General features: G+C 40.9%; 1 protein-coding gene and 1 long non-coding RNA gene across 2 annotated transcripts in view; one reads left to right on the forward strand and one right to left on the reverse strand.

Annotated features, from left to right (window-relative positions):
• Positions 1–5,463, reverse strand: part of LOC133244102 (uncharacterized) — a 78,362-nt gene extending 72,899 nt beyond the window's left edge. Inside the window, exon 1 of the long non-coding RNA XR_009735307.1 lies at positions 5,365–5,463. This is a non-coding gene — a long non-coding RNA (uncharacterized LOC133244102). The remainder of the gene's footprint in view (positions 1–5,364) is intronic.
• A 189-nt stretch (positions 5,464–5,652) lies between these two features.
• The window catches only part of LOC133244095 (monocarboxylate transporter 1-like), a 37,721-nt gene continuing 22,128 nt past the window's right edge, over positions 5,653–21,245 (forward strand). Inside the window, exon 1 of the mRNA XM_061410796.1 lies at positions 5,653–5,808. The gene's annotated coding sequence lies outside the window, so the exon portion shown is untranslated. The remainder of the gene's footprint in view (positions 5,809–21,245) is intronic.

Below are 21,245 nucleotides of genomic sequence, written 5' to 3' on the forward strand. Positions count from 1 at the left end.
TGTTCCCCATCCTGAACCCTCTTCCCTCCTCCCTCCCCGTACCATCCCTCTGGGTTGTCCCAGTGCACCAGCCCCAAGCATCCAGTATCGTGCATCAAACCTGGACTGGCGACTCATTTCATATATGATATTATACATGTTTCAACGCCATTCTCCCAAATCATCCCACCCTCTCCCTCTCCCACACAGTCCAAAAGACTGTTCTATACATCAGTGTCTCTTTTGCTGTCTCGTACACAGGTTATTGTTACCATCTTTCTAAATTCCATATATATGCGTTAGTATACTGTATTGGTGTTTTTCTTTCTGGCTTACTTCACTCTGTATAATAGGCTCCAGTTTCATCTACCTCATTAGAACTGATTCAAATGTATTCTTTTTAATGGCTGAGTAATACTCCGTTGTGTATATGTACCACAGCTTTCTTATCCATTCATCTGCTGATGGACATCTAGGTTGCTTCCATGTCCTGGCTATTATAAACAGCTCTGTGATGAACACTGGGGTACATGTGTCTCTTTCAATTCTGGTTTCCTCCGTGTGTATGCCCAGCAGTGGGATTGCTGGGTCATAAGGCAGTTCTATTTCCAGTTTTTTAAGGAATCTCCACACTGTTCTCCATGTTGAGTATCTTGTCATGTGCTTGTTGGTCACTAACACATTTTTTTTGGAAAACACCTATTCAAGTCCTTTGCTCATTTTTTAATTGGGTTGTCTTTTTGTTGTTGAGTTGTACGAGTTATTTATGTATTCTGGACATTAGACCCTAATTTGCAAATATTTTCTCCCATTCTATAGGTTGTCTTTTCACTTTCTTGATAATGCCCTTTGATGCACAAAGACTTCTAATTTTGATCAAACCCAATTTATCTTTTTCTTCTTTACTCTTCTTTTGGTATTATATCTAAGAATTTATTGCCAAATGCAAGGTCATTAAGATTTACCATGCATATTTTTCTTCTAAGAGTTCTATAATTTAGTTCTTATATTTAGGTTATCAGTTAATCCATTTTTAATTTTTGTATATTGCATAAGGTAGGGGTGCAACTTCATTCTTTTGCATATAGATATTCAGTTGTCCCAGAACCACGTGTTGAAGAGACTTTCCTTTTCCCATTGAATGGTCAGAAAAAAATTAATTTGCCATAGATTTATAAGTCTATTTCTGACTTTTAATTCTATTCTCTTGTCTATCTATCCTTATGCCAACACCACAATGTTTTGATCTCTGTAGCTTTGTAATAAGTTTTATAATAAGGAAATGTGAGTCCGCTAACTTTGTTCTTCTTAAATATTTTAAATATTCAAGGTCCTGTGCAATTCCATATGTATTTTCCACGTTTGCAAAAAGGGCTATTGGCATTTTAATCAGAATTGCATTGAATCTGTACAGCAAGCTGGGTAGTATTGCCATCTTAACAATCTTGTCTTCCAATACATGAACATGGACGTCTTTCCACTTATTTAGGTATTCTTTAGTATATTTCAGCAATATTTAATAGTTTTTAGTGTGCAAGTCTTTCACTTTTGTGTAGTAAGGAATCTGGCCTCCTAAAGGGAGGTCTGGCCTCTGCCCCAGCTCCAGGGAGATGACCTCCACACCCCTGCAATTTCCCAAGAGACAGGAGTATAATTCATAGTGGAGTCCCTCAGACCAACTTTCATAGTTTTATGCTAATAAGGTGTCTCAGGGTGGGCCCCTTCATAGTTCAGGCTAATGAAATGACTCAGGGTACAGCTGACAACGTTAGAAAAGCCAACAATGTGACTGGAAAGTTAAGACTGAGTGTCACAAGATAACAGCCCAAACTTCAGGGAAGCAGGTGGCTAGAGATTTTAGTTCAATCACATGGACAATAATTCTCCCCAAGTAAAGAAGCCTCATCAAGCACTGGACACCAGTGAGCATTTGTGATTGGCAATATTCTTAGAGCACTTCACACATCATATATGAGAGGAGACAACTCCACTCAGGACCCCACCTGGAGAGGACAACCAGAACTTCCAGTTTGGACCCCTCCCAGATGCTGCCCTACTGCTGCCTCAATTCAATGTATCCGTTCTCTGTAATCAATGTGACTGTGTATATAATAGCTTTCAGTGTGTTCTGCCAATCTTTGTAGCAAATTATTGAGTCTAAGCAAGGTTATGAGAATACTTGAATTTGTGGCCAGATGGCCTGAAGTCAGGGCGGCCCTGGAGACTCCCAACCTTGCAGATGGTATCTGAAATAGGGCAGTAGAGTTGCCTAAACTGTTTACAACCTCCTTAGTTAAATCTATCCCTAAGTGTTTTAACTAAAGAGGTTGCAAAGAGTTTAGGCAACTCCCTAGGTGTTTTGGGGCTTCCCTGAGGACTCTGATGGTAAAGAATCTGCCTGCAATGCAGGAGGCCAGGGTTCTATCCTTGGGTCGAGAAGATCCCCTGGAGAAAAGACTGGCAACCCACTCCAGTACTCTTGCCTGGAGAATTCCATGGAGAGAGGAGCCTGGCAGGCTACAGCCTATGGGGTTGCAAAGAGTTGGACATGACTGAGATTCTTTTGGATGCTGTTGTAAATGAAATTATTCCTTAATTTCCTATTTATTCATGTTTTAAAAATACTTATTGAGCACTTGCTGTATACTAGCCTCTGTTCCAAGTGCTTCACAACCCTAATTTTATTCTCCTAGCAACCTTAAGGTACTTTGTTGAAAACTAGGTAGTCTGCCTCCTGAGTCTGTATTCTGAACTCACCATACTGTTGCTTCATGAGCCTTCAAGAAGTTTCCTGGGAACCTCTTATCTACCTCTTCACACTGTCATTGTGTAGTTCAGACCCTTATAAATTCAACCCTGAGCCAGAGCTTCCCACTGTCTTCCTAATTCATCTGTCTACCACGTACCCCGAATGCTGCCTCCACTCTAACAACTCTGAAGCATTGCTGATCTAAGTCCTGGACATTCCAGTAACATGAAGTGCCTTCTTTCTCTGCATTTATGAACATAAAAAACAATTACTGCTCATAAGCTGTACTTGACCATAGATTCTGCAGTGTCTTCTACTAGCATTGAATTCTTACTGAAAACTTTGCTTTGAACAGAGGCAAAGTGGGTGAGGGGAGGGCACAAAGCCTAACCCCACAAACTCCACTTCTCAGTCTCAGATTATTCATTTGCAGAACAAACTATAAGGTCTCCTCTCAAAAGTTGTTGTAGGAATTAATTGGAAAAGCAACGCCAAAGAATGCTCAAACTACCGCACAATTGCACTCATCTCACACACTAGTAAAGTAATGCTCAAAATTCTCCAAGGCAGGCGTCAGCAATATGTGAACCGTGAACTTCCTGATGTTCAAGCTGGTTTTAGAAAAGGCAGAAGAACCAGATATCAAATTGCCAACATCCGCTGGATCATGGAAAAAGCAAGAGAGTTCCAGAAAAACATCTATTTCTGCTTTATTGACTATGCCAAAGCTTTTGACTGTGTGGATCACAATAAACTGTGGAAAATTCTGAAAGAGATGGGCATACCAGACCACCTGACCTGCCTCTTGAGAAATCTGTATGCAGGTCAGGAAGCAACAGTTAGAACTGGTCATGGAACAACAGACTGGTTCCAAATAGGAAAAGGAGTACGTCAAGGCTGTATATTGTCACCCTGCTTATTTAACTTCTATGCAGAGTACATCATGAGAAACGCTGGGCTGGAAGAAACACAAGCTGGAATCAAGATTGCCGGGAGAAATATCAATAACCTCAGATATGCAGATGGCACCACCCTTAGGCAGAAAGTGAAGAGGAACTAAAAGCCTCTTGATGAAAGTGAAAGTGGAGAGTGAAAAAGTTGGCTTACAGCTCAACATTCAGAAGACAAAGATCATGGCATCTGGTCCCATCACTTAATGGGAAATAGATGGGGAAACAGTGGAAACAGTGTCAGACTTTATTTTGGGGGGCTCCAAAATCACTGCAGATGGTGAATGCAGCCATGAGATTAAAAGACGCTTACTGCTTGGAAGAAAAGTTATGACCAACCTAGATAGCATATTCAAAAGCAGAGACATTACTTTGCCAACAAAGGTTCGTCTAGTCAAGGCTATGGTTTTTCCTGTGGTCATGTATGGATGTGAGAGTTGGACTGTGAAGAAGGCTGAGTGCCGAAGAATTGATGCTTTTGAACTGTGGTGTTGGAGAAGACCTCTTGAGAGTCCCTTGGACTGCAAGGAGATCCAACCAGTCCATTCTGAAGGAAATCAGCCCTGGGATTTCTTTGGAAGGACTGATGCTAAAGCTGAAACTCCAGTACTTTGGCCACCTCATGAGAAGAGTTGACTCATTGGAAAAGACTCTGATGCTGGGAGGGATTGGGGGCAGGAGGAGAAGGGGATGACAGGATGAGATGGCTGGATGGCATCACTGACTCAATGGATGTGAGTCTGGGTGAACTCCCGGAGTTGGTGATGGACAGGGAGGCCTGGCGAGCTGCGATTCATGGGGTCGCAAAGAGGCAGGCACGACTGAGCGACTGAACTGAACTGAGAGAGAGACAGAGAGACCAAGAGAGGAGCAGTAGGACAGGTCCCGGCATGAGCAAATGCTCAGCAAATGTAGGCTGATTTGTATCTCAGCAGTCACAAAGAATTTCTAAATTCTTTGACGACAAGGGCCTTCGACATACTTTTTTGGTATTTCTTAAATAAAAATTATATAACTTTTAACAGATACACTTTGGTATCCGGACTTGCTTAAGAACCAAGGCTCTTATGAGAAAATTGGCCTCTGAAGTCTGAATTCAAAGGTTGGCCACTACTAGGTCAGTGACTTCTGTAAAGTTACTCAGCTTCTCTCTGAGCCTTGGATTCTTTATCTGTCAACTGTCAACAGAACCTACTTCACAGGGTCATGAAGGTTCACGTGAAGTGCTTAGTAATATAATCAACACCACCCCCCACCCCGAAACTGCCAACCATAATTACATCATGTCCTAAATACTGTGTCCACAGAAATTTGGCCTCTGCATTACTCCATGTTTCTCACACACACACACACACCCACCCCTACCCTTCTGGACCAATCTTGCCACCCTCTGACTTGCTCTTCTTTCCCGACCTCTATGTACCTACCATCCCTCAAAGACCATTAAAATCTAAATGAGGTCTCCAATATTACTGTTGCCATTTTAAAGAGCGGAAACAGGCCCTGAGGGTTTTGAGTGACTTCCCTGAGGTCACTGAACACCAGTGGCCAGGTCACAGCCCACCTCCTAACCTCTGGCTCTCGGCCTCTTCCGCGGTTCAAGGTACACCCGTGTCCATTCAAACTCCGCCGGGTCCCCCACTTCCATCAGTCCCCCGCTCCTCCCCGCACCATCGCCCCTCAAACCTGAATCAGGGCCCTGGGGGCACGCCCCATCCGTCCTTGGCGGCTTTCCCCCTTTCTCCTCCAGAGACTCAGGGAGAGGCGGACACTGGCGTCACGCAAGTGTGCCGGTGGGACCTGGAGGTGGCGGAGGAACACCTGGAGGGGCCGGAGCCGACGCCCGCGGCCAGGAGGGCGCCACAGTGCAGTTAGCGCCTGTGGGATGGGGGGGGAGGGGGGTGGCCGGGAGGGCCGACTCCGCCCACTGCGCGCCAGCTCCGGCCCCGGCGGCGGGGTATAAGGCGGCGGCACCCACCGGTTCCACCGCTGAGAACCGGTGCGTGCGGAACTCTGGAGAACTCCGGCTGCGTGCTGAGCGCGTGGTGCGGAGGTGAGCTCGGCCAAGCGCCATCCGGGTCTGTCCCGCCCACGCTCACGCACACGCGGCGCCGGGAGCCGCGGACTTCGGTTAGTTGGGTGATGGCTGGCTGCAAGCTGGGAGCCCTGGCGGCTTGGGCTGGGCGGGAGGGAGCCTTGGGGAGCGGAGAGCTTGGTCTCCGGGACGGGGATGGGAGCGGTCCGCCAGGGGCTTAGTTGGTGGCAGCGCCTGTGAATCACCGAGAGGCTGTTGTCCTGGCTACCCGCTAGGGGAGACGAGTGATCTGGGGTGGTGATCTGGGGGAAATCGTTTCATCCCCCGTGGGGATGCTTTGGCAGGAAGAGTAGAGTGACCTAGGGTGTAAAATCTGTTAGGGTTGGTTAATCTCTTGCCTGCAGCATCTCTGAGTGGGGTTGTGCCTCAGCTAGGGGTAGGTGGGCAGGAGTTGGTTTTCTTCTGGCGTGGCGTGCCCTGCCACCTGTAACGTTCTAATCCTTAAACTCTTCTAGTTAGTTCAGTTGCTCAGTCGTGTCCGACTCTGATGACATTACCTTGTTGGCATGGCTTAGTGACTGCAGCCATGAAATTAAAAGACGCTTACTCCTTGGAAGGAAAGTTATGACCAACCTAGATAGAATATTCAAAAGCAGAGACATTACATTGCCAACAAAGGTCCATCTAGTCAAGGCTATGGTTTTTCCTGTGGTCATGTATGGATGTGAGAGTTGGACTGTGAAGAAGGCTGAGTGCCAAAGAATTGATGCTTTTGCACTGTGGTGTTGGAGAAGACTCTTGAGAGTCCCTTGGACTGCAAAGAGATCCAACCAGTCCATTCTAAAGGAGATCAGCCCTGGGTGTTCTTTGAAAGGACTGATGCTAAAGCTGAAACTCCAGTACTTTGGCCACCTCATGCAAAGAGTTGACTCATTGGAAAAGACTATGATGCTGGGAGGGATTGGGGGCAGGAGGAGAAGGGGATGACAGAGGATGAGATGGCTGAATGGCATCACCGACTCGATGGACATGAGTTTGAGTGAACTCCCAGAGTTGGTGATGGACAGGGAGGCCTGGCGTGCTTCGATTCATGGGGTCGCAAAGAGTCGGACACGACTGAGCGACTGAACTGAACTGAACTGAACCCTAGCAATAGCTCCCCTGCCCTCTGACAGTCCTCAGGCTGGTGGAACCCTCCTTATTCACAAAATCACTGCAGATGGTGACTGCAGCCATGAAATTAAAAGACGCTTACTCCTTGGAAGGAAAGTTATGACCAACCTAGATAGCATATTCAAAAGCAGAGACATTACTTTGCCAACAAAGGTCCGTCTAGTCAAGGCTGTGGTTTTTCCTGTGGTCATGTATGGATGTGAGAGTTGGACTGTGAAGAAGGCTGAGCGCCGAAGAATGGATGCTTTTGAACTGTGGTGTTGGAGAAGACTCTTGAGAGTCCCTTGGACTGCAAGGAGATCCAACCAGTCCATTCTGAAGGAGATCAGCCCTGGGATTTCTTTGGAAGGAATGATGCTAAAGCTGAAACTCCAGTACTTGGGCCACCTCATGCAAAGAGTTGACTCATTGGAAAAGACTCTGATGCTGGGAGGGATTGGGGGCAGAAGGAGAAGGGGATGACGAAGGATGAGATGGCTGGATGGCATCACTGACTCGATGGATGTGAGTCTGGGTGAACTCCGGGAGTTGGTGATGGACAGGGAGGCCTGGCGTGCTGCGATTCACGGGGTCGCAAAGAGTCGGACATGACTGAGCGACTGAACTGAACTGATGGGAATCTTAGTGGCTCAGTCGATAAAGAATCCGCTTGCAGTGCAGGAGACCCGGGTTTACTACCTGGGTGGGGAAGATTCCCATGGAGGAGGAAATGGCTACCCACTCCAATATTCCTGCCTGGAGAAATCCCATGGACAAAGGAGCCTGGCGGGCTACAGTCCGTGGGGTCGCAAAGAGTCATACAAGACTAAGGGACTAAACCACCATGTGAGAATCTTTACTGATTTTTCTTTAAATTATCTATTTGACTGCCTTGGGTCTTAGTTGCCTAAGGCTGGATCTTTCTGCTTGGAGCAGGCTCAGTAATTGTGGCTACTTGGCATAGTTCCCCGCGGCTGCACCCTCCTCCCCGATGTGGGGTTCTTAGTTCTCAGAGCCGGGATGGAACCAGGTCTCCTGAATTGAAAGGTGGATACTTAACCGCTGAACCACCTGGGAATTCCCTTTTATGTGAATTTTTAATTTTGTATTATTTTACTTTCTCTCCACTCTTGTGAGTTTCTAAGGTAGTAGCTGTCTTTGAAATTCCCATAAGCATAGTTAAATGGAACAGTGTGTCTTGCGCAATTTTTCAGCTAATTACCATGACCCATGGAATTCTCCCTTCTTGTGGATCCAGTAACATCAGTTACGTTATTTAAATTAGTCCCAAACCTTGTCTTCAGTAATTCACTCAAATGTATAGGCCGGTGTCATACCAGTTGCCAGTAACACCTCTAGAGGCTGATGACTCAGATTTGGGATGCAAATTAGGAATTCACCCCTTGACCTCACTCTGTTGTGATTGCACTATGCTGATACTGGAGCCTATTATACAGAGTGAAGTAAGCCAGGAAGAAAAACACCAATACAGTATACTAACGCATATATATGGAATTTAGAAAGATGGTAACAATAACCCTGTATACGAGACAGCAAAAGAGACACTGATGTATAGAACAGTCTTTTGGACTCTGTGGGAGAAGGAGAGGGTGGGATGATAAGGGAGAATGGCATTGAAATACGTATAATATCATATATGAAACGAGTCGCCAGTCCAGGTTCGATGCATGATACTGAATGCTTGGGGCTGGTGCACTGGGACAACCCAGAGGGATGGTATGGGGAGGGAGGAGGGAGGAGGGTTCAGGATGGGGAACACATGTATACCTGTGGCAGATTCATGTTGATATATGGCAAAACCAATACAATATTGCAAAGTTTAAAAATAAAATAAAATAAAATAAATAAAAAATAAATAAATAAATAAATTATAAAAAAAGAAAACAGCCCGGAAGGGGAGTAGATTAGCAATTTAATGTCTTTTTTTTTTTTAAGGGAAGTTAAATAGATTGTTGAAATTACTGTAAGTGTATTATAAAGTGATTTTTTTGTTTTACTGATAGAATAGTCTAGGACTTACATTGTCAACATTTAAGGACCCTTAAGTTTAACCTATAATAGTATTTTGAGGTAATAAAATTTCACTTTTGATATGTTTTTAGTGTCCAGAAAGGCCCTTTAAAACAACCTTGCCAATAAGTATTTATCTGTGCTTAGTGTAAGTAATGTTAGACAAACAATACTTAATTTATTAGTCTTTTGTGGATTATCAGCTTCTTTACAAAACAACTTTGTTACTTCTTTGAAGTAATGAGCTCAGATGTAACAGTTATAATGATGTTCAGACTCAGTCATGGATATTAAACAATTACATATACAGGAGAGAACTAAAAAGAGACAAATTCAGTTGTCTTGCATTTGAGATGAAAACTTTTAAGAAAGATGAGTAAATCGTAGAGGTAAAATTTTAGTCTTTAGTCATCCCTGGTGGCTCAGCAGTAAATAATCTGTCTGCCAGCGCAGTCAGTGCCAGATACAGGGGTTTGATCCTGCATTAGGAAGATCCCGTGGAGAAGGAAATGGCAACCCACTCCAGTATTCTTGCTGGATAATCCCATGGAGCCTTGAGGGCTACAGTCCCTGGGGTCACAAAGAGATGGACAAGACTTAGCAAATAAACAACAACAAAACAACATCAATACCTGTGAGAATGTAAAATTAGATAGCCAGTGGAAATTTGCTGCATGATATAGGGAGCTCAAATCTGGTTCTCTGTGACAACCTAGAGGGGTGATATGGGGTGAGACGTAGGAGGGAGGTTCAAGAGGGAGGGGACATACATGTACCTATGGCTGATTCATGTTGATATATGGCAGAAACCAACACAACATTGTAAAGCAATTTTCCTGTAATTAAAAATAAATAAAATTTAAAAACCTATGAGATATTTTAGGGCTTTCCCAGTGTCTCAGCAGGTTAAGAATCTGCCTAGAATGCAGGAGACACAGGAGGTGTGAGTTCAGTCCCTGGATCAGGAAGATTCCATGGAGGAGGAAATGGCAACCCACTCCAGTATTCTTGCCTGAAAAATCTGATTGACAGAGGAGCCTGGCCGGCCACAGTCCAAAGGGTCCCAAAGAGTAGGATACAACTAAGCACATGAGATACTGTTACATAAAACTAACTATGAACTATAAAACTATTGAAAATCATGAAGCTAGTTATAATGTTAAGTATTTCTGTGAGCCATTCATACTTTTTTTTTTTTTTCAAGAAAAGACAAATTTCTCTGCTGTCTTCTTTATGATTATTTATTTTCCCAACTCGGCCTCAAAGAATTGGGTGTGTAGTAGATACTGGCAGTGGTGTACTAGCATTTCTATTCAAAAGGAGTAATGCAGATGACCATAACCCTAACTCCATTCTTGTTTGTTTGTTATTTTAAAGTACCAATACCTTTGTGCCTCAAACCCTGGGACAAAATCAGTCATATATTAGTAAGTAAAAATAGTATATTTAGGTTTTGAATAGTCTATTTTGGATTGCTGCAGAAAATAACATTTATATATGATAGTCTAGATTATAATCTGGAATTCTACTGAGCAAAACTCTCCTGCATGGTATAAAGGACTTCAGAGAACACAGTCTGTAACTTCCCTTTCTTCACTATTACTTCAGGTTCTTATGTCCTTTTTAAAATGTGAAGAAAATTGGTATTTAAGAAATCATGCCAAAATAAGACATTTCAAATAACAAAGACAGGAATTTGGTAATTTGGCAGAATTGTGTTGAGTCGATGTCGGGGTTTTGATTTTTTTTATCCATAAATTTTCTTTTGACTGCTTGTATTTTATTCACTTTCTTCTTCTCTCTGAATCTTTTTCTTCCTGAAGATACTTGCAGTTTTAAATTTACTTTTGACACTGTGGAATAAATTTTTTAATACAAGGCAGCGTTATTGTTAAGACTGATGAGACAGTTGTTGGTGACCAAAAATTGTAACCATTAAAAAACAAATTGAGGGGCTTCCCTGGTGGTTTTCTGCTTGAGAACCCATCTGCCAGTGCAGGGGACATGGGTTCAATCCATGGACTGGGGAGATTCCACATGCCACAGGGCAACTAAACCCATGAGCCATAGCTACTGAAGCCCTGGCTCTAGAGTGGGTGTTCCACAAGAGAAGCCACTGCAATGAGAAATCCTTGCACCCTCAACTAGAGAGTATCCCACGCTCACCACAGCACTCAACAATGAAGACCCAGTGGAGCAAAAATAAATCTTAAATTAAAAAATAAAAAACAAATTGTGGGAATTCCCTGGTTGTTTAGTGGTAAGGACTTGATGCTCTCACTGCCATAGCCATGGTTCAGTCCCTGGTTGGGTAACTGAGATCTTATAAGCCACAAGATGTGGCCAAAAAAAAAAAAAAATTAAAAATAAGATAAATACAAAAAATTGTGAGAAATCATAACTGGCAACTAAGCTCAAAGTGTAATTGGATTCCATAAGTATTATATTAGCTGTTCCAACTGAACCTTACTGTATCAAACAGCTCTGCCATCATTGGGTGTGTATGTAAATTTAAGCATAAGTATTCTGAGATTAATTAACATTTAATCCTTTTGTTTTAACTCTTACTTCAGAAAAAAATCTGTAAAATTTATGCCATGGAGCATTTCTATTTAACCTCAGAACCCAGATTGTTTCCTTTGAATTGAAATGCGACAGCTTCTATAACTCAAATGGAAATTTTAGAAATCTTGGGGATATTTTATTATCCTATCTTCAGCAAAGGTAGGTGCAATGGTCTGGGACAGGTAATCCTCATTGTCACATGGTGGTATAGTTTTAAGGACGAATTTTGCAAATCCTCAGTTTGCAAAATATACCTGGAATTTAGAATGAGCTCTCGTAAGATGTGTGGATGCCTCAGGACTTAAATCTCATCTTTGTCTTTAAAAAAAAATCCTTTTTTTGAAGTATAGTTGCTTTATGATGTTGTGTTTCAAGTATATAACAAAGTGATTCATATATATATTATATATATATATATGTATCTTTTTTCAGATTCTTTTCCATTATAGGTTATTACAAGATATAGTTCCCTTGCTGTGCAGTAGGTCCTTGTTTATTCCCTTCTCCTTCTTAACAAAAGAAAGGCTACCTCACGCATCCCTGTTCTTACTTTGGTGTGCTGCTCCACGCTATCAAAATGTTTGGCAAACAGTCCCAACAAAGAGAAACACCCAGAATGCATTGCCTCAGAGAGAGAAATTTGGAAGGAGACAGGAATAGGTTATAACAGGAATGTTTTTCACTGCTTTGAATTTGTAGGGAAAGAAAACTTTTCCCTTCTTCGCTTCTAAGCTCTGTGGTTGGTCTAATAATTAAACAATAATAATAATTAAATTGACGTAAGACAGATTAACATCAGAAAAACAATTTCATACATATGCGAGCCATAAAAATATGACACTCAAAGAAGTGACCTAAGCAGGCAGCTTTTTACCTTCTAGACAAGGAAACAATACATTTGTGAAGAATTGACAAAATTGGCTTGGGTGGCAAATCAGTAAAGAAGTAACAAGATATGTTTATTCAGCCTTGTCAGTCCTAAACTCCCTATCTGTGATAATAAGGATGCCTTCTAACCTCCTGGGTTAGAAGTGGGAGTAGTGGGAGTATACTTTCCCAGTGGGAGACTTATGTTCTGCTGTCATGGGGGCAAAGCAAATCAGAAAATCAGAGTGTTCTTCTTATACCAGTTATTTCTTAAATAATATTAATTCAAAGTAAACAGTATGCCAAATGGCATGTTTTGGGGTGGCATATTCTGTTCCCTTTCAAATTCAAATGAGGTCACACCTTTTCTGATAGTGAGAACTGGCCAGTTATATGGTGGCCATTTTCCAAAAACTGAATGAGCTCAAGTGCCAAGGTTTTGACAATAATCTATTTAATGCACAAATAACACACTGTACAATATGCCAGAAACTACATATTTGCAACTATTAAACTTAACACATTTTAGTAGTCAGTGTGAGGAACTACAGTTTCCAGATTTTTTTTGAGGTGGGGGGGCGGCAAAACGATTGAATACCACAGACTTGGGAGCCACTTGTACACTTAATCGAAGAGATTGAGAGGATACAATTGTATAATTTAGGACTTTATAATCGAAGAGATTAAGAGAGAATACAATTGTATAATTTAGGACTTTATATCAACCAAGAATTTTGCCTGATTTTTTTTTCCTTCCTTTCACCAAACACACAGGGGAAATGTACAACATATTCTATATTTACTTGAGGACTTTAACTAATCCTTGTTTGTCTCCATCAATGAATGGGAGTGGGTGGAAAATTATATTTCTGATAATGTCATGGTATAATCTTACTCATTCTGATGAACAGTCAAAATAATAGGAAATCTCTGAAGGAGATGGATCTGTAATTGTTACCAGACCCTAGAATAATGGTGCCTTCATGTTCTGATTTGATTTCATCAATTTCTGGGCTTTAGCAGCTACGTAGAAGCTTCTAAATATTAGAAGGTGATCTCTAAATATTAGAAGGGCTGTTTTGCCAAATCACTTTAGAGGACTTGAAGCAATCTCTGTCTGAGCTTCTTAGAACAGGCCTAGCCTAGTGGAACTTGCTGGTCCTGGTCATATCTCCATTATGTTTTCTCTAGACAGACTGTCCTGGGGAAGTCTGGGGCAAGGCCAGAGTTTCTTAAGGAACATTGTTGAAGAAGTCTCAAGTCTTCCTGAAGGAACAGGAGGCGTCTGAAAAATTTGCCCAGGCCCCGGCTTGTTTGTGGTGACAATTGCTTTGGCGGGGTGGGGTGTGTGTGTGTGTGTGTGTGTGTGTGTGTGTATGTGTTTAATTGAGATTGCAAAATAAGTCTTAGATATCTGTGTTCATGTGTGCATATTATTAGAGATAACTAGTTCCGTAGGAGAATTTTATATATCTTGTATTTGTTTTTAATTGATGATCTAAAATAGATAAAGTACTTTTTTTATATTGAGGATGACCATTCTTTTAAAAGGAAAGTACTTTGCATTTGTATTTGATTAAAATTAATGCAGACACAAACTAGGATGGGTTTAAAGACACAGGCTAGTGAAGAATATGGAAGAATACTTAATATTTAGATAATAGGTTTAGGTAAATGTAGACCAGATGATTTTATGGCATAATCTAAACACTGTAAAAACAAATTCAGTATTAGTTTAAGTAGAAAAAAAGTATGTAATAGGATAAGCATATTTGCTGTTATAGCACTAATCTGATCACAGCATTAATTCATAGTTATAAATTACAATTATATAATTATAAATTAATGTTTGTTTACAGTGATTGTTTAGTAGTACTGTATCTAATATAGCAATGGCATTACAATGTTAGTAGCATTACAAATAAGATAATTTTATCAACCCAATGATCAGAAGAATTTTTATCTTCCCCTTTTAAAGGGGGTCTGTACATTAAAGTACATGTGTTGTGGAACCAGACTCACTTGAATTTGGATATGTGCTCCTACCATTTAACAACTTTAAGCACATCTTCACCAATAAAATGGGGCTTCATTTAATTTTCCAAATAATATAATTGCCGTGTATCTGTCAGAACCTATTCTAGATAATGAAAGTATATGGCTGAACACAGTAGATAATGGTGTTTGTTCACAAGAGCATACAGCATTTAATGGGACAGATGGGCAAACAGATTATACCACAACAGAGCTGTTCTGATAGAACGAAGACTGGGGGACTATGAGTGCTCACAGCAGAGATGACAAACCTGTCTCTGGCATTTCAGGAAAAATGAGACCCAAAAGACGAACAGCAGTTAGCCAAGTGATAGGAGGGTCTTCCCTGGTGGCTCAGCGGTAAAGCATCTGCCTGCAATGCAGGAGATGCAAGTTTGATCTCTGGGTCGGGAAGATCGGCTGGAGAAAGAAAGGGCAACCCACTCTAGTGTTCTTGCCTGGGAAATCCCATGGACAGAGGAGCTTGGCAGGCTGTAGTCCATGGGGGACTGCAAAAGTGTTGGACACGACTTTAAGATTAAACAACAACAAAGTGATGGGAGAACCAGAACTAAGCACAGGGAAACAGAAGTGTGTGAAAGGCAGAGGATGAGAGAAGATGGCACTTTGAGGAATTCAAGTACTTATTCAGGCTAGAGCATAGGGTATAGTGGAAATCAGGAAGAGTTTAAGTTGAAGGGGCAAACAAGGATGAGATTAGAACAGGTTTTGAATGCTTTAATAAATTATTCCAAGGGTAGTGTATCTGGAGCCAGAGAAGAATTGTTTAAAAGGCAAAATGACCAGACTTTACTTTCAGAAGATCACTTGGATTGCAGTGTGGAGAAAGAAAAGGGGAGACCGAAAGGTGGAAAGTAGGGAAAACAATTAGGTTATTGCATTAACCCATGGGAGATGGTGACCTTATCTAAGGTGTAGTGGCAGTGAGGGTGGAGAGGTGGACAAATTTAGAGCTATTCAGATCGATAAAATATGGGGCATGCAGGCACACGAGAGAAGGGTGACTCCAGGATTTTGGACTCCCTAGCTGGAACTATGCGATTGAGTCATCACATGGGTGATAAGATAACCGCTGGAATAGATTTGCTCTGAGTTTGCAGTGTTTATTTAGGGCAGCTTGTGTGTAGTTCAAGTTTAAGCGTTCATTTCCTCTTCTGGCTATATTGGCCTCCTCTTTTCTTTGTTCATCAAATATTTGTTGAGTATCTATTATTAGATGCCAAAGGACATATAGAGCTATGTCACTATAAAAAGTCCCCATTTTCATGCAGCCTTTTTTTTTGGTGTGGAGAGACTGAAAACAGTAAGAGCTAACATGGTCTAGTAGTTAAGAGCACAAACTTGGCAGCCGTTCTGGTTAGGTTTGAATGCCATGTCCTAAGGTGCTTAACCTTTCTGTTCCTCAATTTGCTCAACTCTGATTTAGAAATTAGTAGTACGTAACTTCATAGGGTTGTGCTTTTTGCATACTTGGGCCAGTAATTGGAATGTAAGCGTGGGATCAGCACCAAAGGAAAACTAACCATAGCTTCCATGTTAAGCCAGGAATCCTGGCTAACATCATCCAGGTCCATAAAGTTCCTAGTTTCTGGGAGATTATTCCAGAAAAATATTTGCATCTCCCACTTTGTGGAAGAAAGTGTCCTCAGTTTAGGCCCTCAGGTTTCTCAGAGATTAAAATCAGCCAACTAAGCTTGTAAACATTACCAAAAGTATAACATAGAAAAATTGAGAAACATCGTCATTAGGAGATTTCAACATACTTCTCTTCAATTATTAATAGATGAAGCAGAAAATAGAAAAATAGCAAAGATTTAGAAATTTTTAAAGTTTAATTCAACAAACAGTTCAACCCAACAGCTAGAAAATGTATATTCTTTCTAAGCATACATGAAATATTTTCAAAAACTAATATGTCAGTCCATAAATGCCAGTCTTATATCAAAAAACTGAATTGTACCAACCATATCATCTCACCAGAGTGTTGTTAAGTACAAGTCAATAAAGCAAACAAAAGATGTCCTTTAGAGAGTTAAAAACCCCCTTCTTTGGGTCAAAGAAGAAATCACAGTGTAAATTTTAATTTTATTTATTTACTTTTGGCCATGCACATGGCATGCAGGATCTTAGTTCGCTGACCAGGGATTGGATCTACGCCCCCTGTATTGGTAGCACAGAGTCTTATCTAGTGGACTGCCAGGGAAGTCTTTGTTTTTTTTTGGGGGGCGTGGGGTGCGGTGAGGGGTGGTTAACAATGGAAATGTTTAAAACACTTGGAACAAACAATAGTAAGAATACTGCATATAAAACTATATAGTATGCAAATTTGTAGTTTTAAATGCTCATATTAGAAAAAAAAATCAGTCTAAAAATTAGTCAGCTAAGTAGCCTTTATGTTTGAAAAGGAATCAAATAGGACTTCTCTGGCGGTCCAGTGGTAAAGAATCCACCATCCAGTACAAGGGACAGGAGTTCAATTCCTGGTCTGGAAAGATTCGACATGCCACAGGGCAGCTAAGCCTGCACCACGCAACTACTGGGCCCATGTGTCACAATTACTGAAGCCTTCACACTCTAGAGCCTGTGCTCCGCAACAGGAGAAGCCATTGCAAAGTGAGAACCCTGAGCACCGGAACTAGAGAGTGGCTCCCACTCGCTGCAACTAGAGAAATCCCACATACAGCAGTGAAGACTCAGTGTAGCCAAAAATAAATAAATAATGGAATAGAATGAATTCCAAATATGAAGAATACAAATGATGGTAAAAATAATAGCAAATCAATGAAATAAGAGGAAAGTACAATAAAATATTGATAAACTGAAAATGTTCTTTTTTATGGGTATACTGCAGTTGGAGGAAAAACCTGTTCAGGACAGAGAGGTTCTTGTGAGAATGTTCTTTGAAGATAACTGATAAAATAGATAAATTCCTGAGATTAAAGTGGGAAAAGAAGACAGAAGAATCAGTGATAAAGAGGATATAGCTATATCCATAAAGAGATTAAAATATAAAAATTCTATGCCAGTAATTTGAAAACTTTGACAAAATGGAAGAAGCCATAGAAAAAATCCTAAAAAGATAGACTCAAAATGCAGCTGAAGGTATGAATAGACCTATAATTGTTGAGAAAATTGAAGATAAGATTTGAAATCTCCCCCCAAAAAATAAAGTGCCCAAATAGTATTACCAGTAAATTCTACCAAACTTAAAAGGAGTAGATCATTCCAATCTTATATAATCTCTCTCTGAGAGGAGGAAAAAATAAAACATCTCCTAACTTACTTTATGACTCTAATATAAAAGTGATATTTAAGTCAGAAAAGGACAATATGAGAAGGGAAAATTATATTTCCAAATACTTTATGGACACATTTTTTAAAAATCCAAACAAAGTAACAATTTAACTTAGAAACATACTTTAAAAAATGATGTATATTGTGACCAAGTGCGATATATTCTAGGGATGCAAGGGGTGGCTTAACATGTAAAAATAAAAATCTATAAATGTTACTCACTATTTGTACAGATAAAAGAAGAAATGCCTTGTGAAGGTATTATGGGAGAAAAATACCTGAATTCAGTGGTCACTGGATTTAAAGTAAGTTCTTAATGAGCTAGGAATGAAACTTCCCAAATCTGATAATGTATTTGGCAAACTTTGGAGTAAATACTTTTCTTGATGATGAGACACTATATACATAATTTTATTTAATAATAAAATTAAGGTTATTTAAGCACAAGCATTGCCATACTATGACAATCTGAAAATTGAGACAGCTACTAAATGACTAATGAGCTGGTAGCACATACAACGTGGAGCTGCTGGCACAAGAATGATGCACATGCCAGGCAAGAAGTAGTGGGATGGTGTGAGATTTATCATGCTACTCAGAATAGCATGCAATTTAAAGCTTATTAAGTTGTTTATTTCTGGAATTTTCTATGTAATATTTTCAGACTGCAGTTTGACAATGAGTAAAACTGCAGAAAGCAAAACTTCAGATAAAGGGGGACTTCTTAGTAGCTCAGTCACGTCCGATTCTTTGGGACCCTTTGGACTGTAGCCCACCAGGCTCCTCTGTCCATGGGATTTTTCAGGCAAGAGTACTGGAATGAGTTGCCATTTCCTCCTCCAGGGGATCTTCTTGACCCAGGGATTGAAACTGCATCTCCTGTGTCTCCTGCATTGCAGGTGGACCCTACCCATTGAGCCATACCGGAGTGGGTTTACTATATACAAAAATCAACTGTAGTGGAATTGCTTCTGGAATGGTAAAGTAAGGTCTTCTGAAACTTTCCTCTTTCACAAAAGCAATAAGAACATTGGCCAAAAAAAAAAAAAAACACACCCCAAAAAACTCTCACTTTTCAAAACTCAAAATTAACCCAAGGCTTGCAGTAATCCAAAGAGAATATAATCAAGAAACAACTGAACCTCATCAGTGTAGTAATCACTGTGGGGACAGAATTGTTTGGAACTCACAAAAAAGCCCCAATCTTAGAGAATTATTATTAGCCAACGTGTCTGACAGTCATGGAAACTCTAACTCACAGGACTTGCCTTTGACCTGATCCAGAGCTTGCCCAGTGCAAACAGTTTTTTCCCCAGGACATTCGTTGAAAACAATCAGGGGCAATTACTTTAATATCTCAGATGCCTGAATTGGAAAAACAACTGGGGCAACAAAAAGCTGACCAAGCACTTCAAAACAAAAGCTGGGGAGTGAGATGTTCACAGTGGGCTTTGAAAAGCTCTGCCATAGTCCCAGGATACTAGAAGGTCATGCTCATGGGCACTCTGGGCCCATGCTTAGGGAAGACCTGAGAAGGCCTGAATCTCCCTCTTCTGACTGACCTTGAAGCTCTATACAAGCAGGAATTGAAGGCTAAGGCAGAACTGTAAGCTGCCTGCTGGATAATTGAAAGCATGCCCCAACATGCACATAAAACCCTTTGGTGAAGCCTGGGAGATATACTGACTGATTCAAGGCATTTTAAGAAAATTTTTGTCCAACCGTTGGCTGATGACCGAGCTAAGCAAGATTTCAAGAGTAACAAATGACAAAAAATACAAACTTCACACAATTTATTTAGGAAATTCATTAAACAAAGGGCAATAGTAGTAGTGTCAACATGAATAACAAACAGCAATAACAACTAGCCATGGGGAGGAAGTGAATCTGAAATCAGATCGCCACAGTTGCCACATTGTATTATTTTAAATGTCCAGTTTGCAACAATAACAAAAACAAAAGCAAAAGGTGAGATACTCAAAGAAATAGAAAAGTAGGATCTGTAGACAGAAAAGTCATTAAATAGAAACTATCCCCAAGGAATAGACATTTGGACTTACTAGACAAGGGCTTTAAATTAGCTATTACAAAGTTTTTTAAAGAATTAAAACCATGTCTAAAGAACTAAAAGAAATGATTTGGAACAACATCTCATCAAATACACAGTAGTTATTTAAAAACAAAAAAGTCAAATAGAAATTCTGGAGGTGAAAAGTAGAGTAACTGAGTGAAAAAATTTGTAAGAGGGACTCAACAGCAGACTTCAGCTGGCAGAAGAATCAGTAAACCTGAACATCGGTCAATTATCAAATCTAAGGGGAAAAAAATAAATGAAAAATGAATAGAACCTCAGAGACAAAGACAAAGAGAGAATCTTGAAAGCAACAAGAGAGAAGCAACTCATTACAAACCAAGCCTCAATAAGATTCAGTTCAGTTCAGTCGCTCAGTCATGTCTGACTCTTTGCGACCCCATGAACTGCAGCATGCGAGGGCTCCCTATTCATCACCAACTCCAGAGCTTACCCAAATTCATGTCCACTGAGTCAGTGATGCCATCCAACCATCTCATCCTCTGTCGTCCCCTTCTCCTCCTGACCTCAATCTTTGCCAGCATCAGAGTCTTTTCAAATGAGTCAAGTCTTTGCATGAGGTGGGCAAAATATTGGGGCTTCAGCTTCAACATCAATCCTTCAAATGAACACTCAGGACTGATCTCCTTTAGGATGGACTGGTTGGATCTCCTTGCAGTCCAAGGGACTCTCAAGAGTCTTCTCCAACACCACAGCTCAAAAGCATCAATTCTTCGGTACTCAGCTTTCTTTATAGTCCAACTCTCACATCCGTACATGACCACTGGAAAAAGCATAGCCTTGACTAGACAGACCTTTGCTGGTAAAGTAATATCTCTGCTTTTTAATATGCTGTCTAGGTTGGTAATAACTTTCCTTCCAAGGAGTAAGCGTCTTTTGACTTCATGGCTTCAATTACCATCTGCAGTGATTTTGGAGCCCCCAAAAATAATGTCAGCCATGGTTTCCATTGTTTCCCCATCTGTTTGCCATGAAGTGATAGGACCGGATGCCAAGATCTTAGTTTTCTGAATGTTGAGCTTTAAGCCAACTTTTCCACTCTCCTCTTTCACTTTCTGCCTTAAAGGTGGTATCATCTGTATATCTGAGGTTATTGATATTTCTCCTGGCAATCTTGATTCCAGCTTGTGCTTCATCCAGCCCGGCATTTTGCATGATGTACTCTGCATAGAAGTTAAATAAGCAGGGTGACAATATACAGCCTTGACGTACTCCTTTTCCTATTTGGAACCAGTCTGTTGTTCCATGTCCAGTTCTGACTATTGCTTCTTGACTTGCATACAGATTTCTCAAGAAGCAGGTCAGGTGGTCTGGTATTCCTATCTCTTTCAGAATTTCCCACAGTTTATTGTGATCCACACAGTCTAAGGCTTTGGCATAGTAAATAAAGCAGACCTAGATGTTTTTCTGGAACTCTCCTTCTTTCTCAATGATCCAGTGGATGTTGGCAATTTGATCTCTGGTTCCTCTGCCTTT

The sequence above is a fragment of the Bos javanicus genome, chromosome 3 (assembly GCF_032452875.1).
Source record: "Bos javanicus breed banteng chromosome 3, ARS-OSU_banteng_1.0, whole genome shotgun sequence".
Lineage (NCBI taxonomy): Eukaryota > Metazoa > Chordata > Mammalia > Artiodactyla > Bovidae > Bos > Bos javanicus.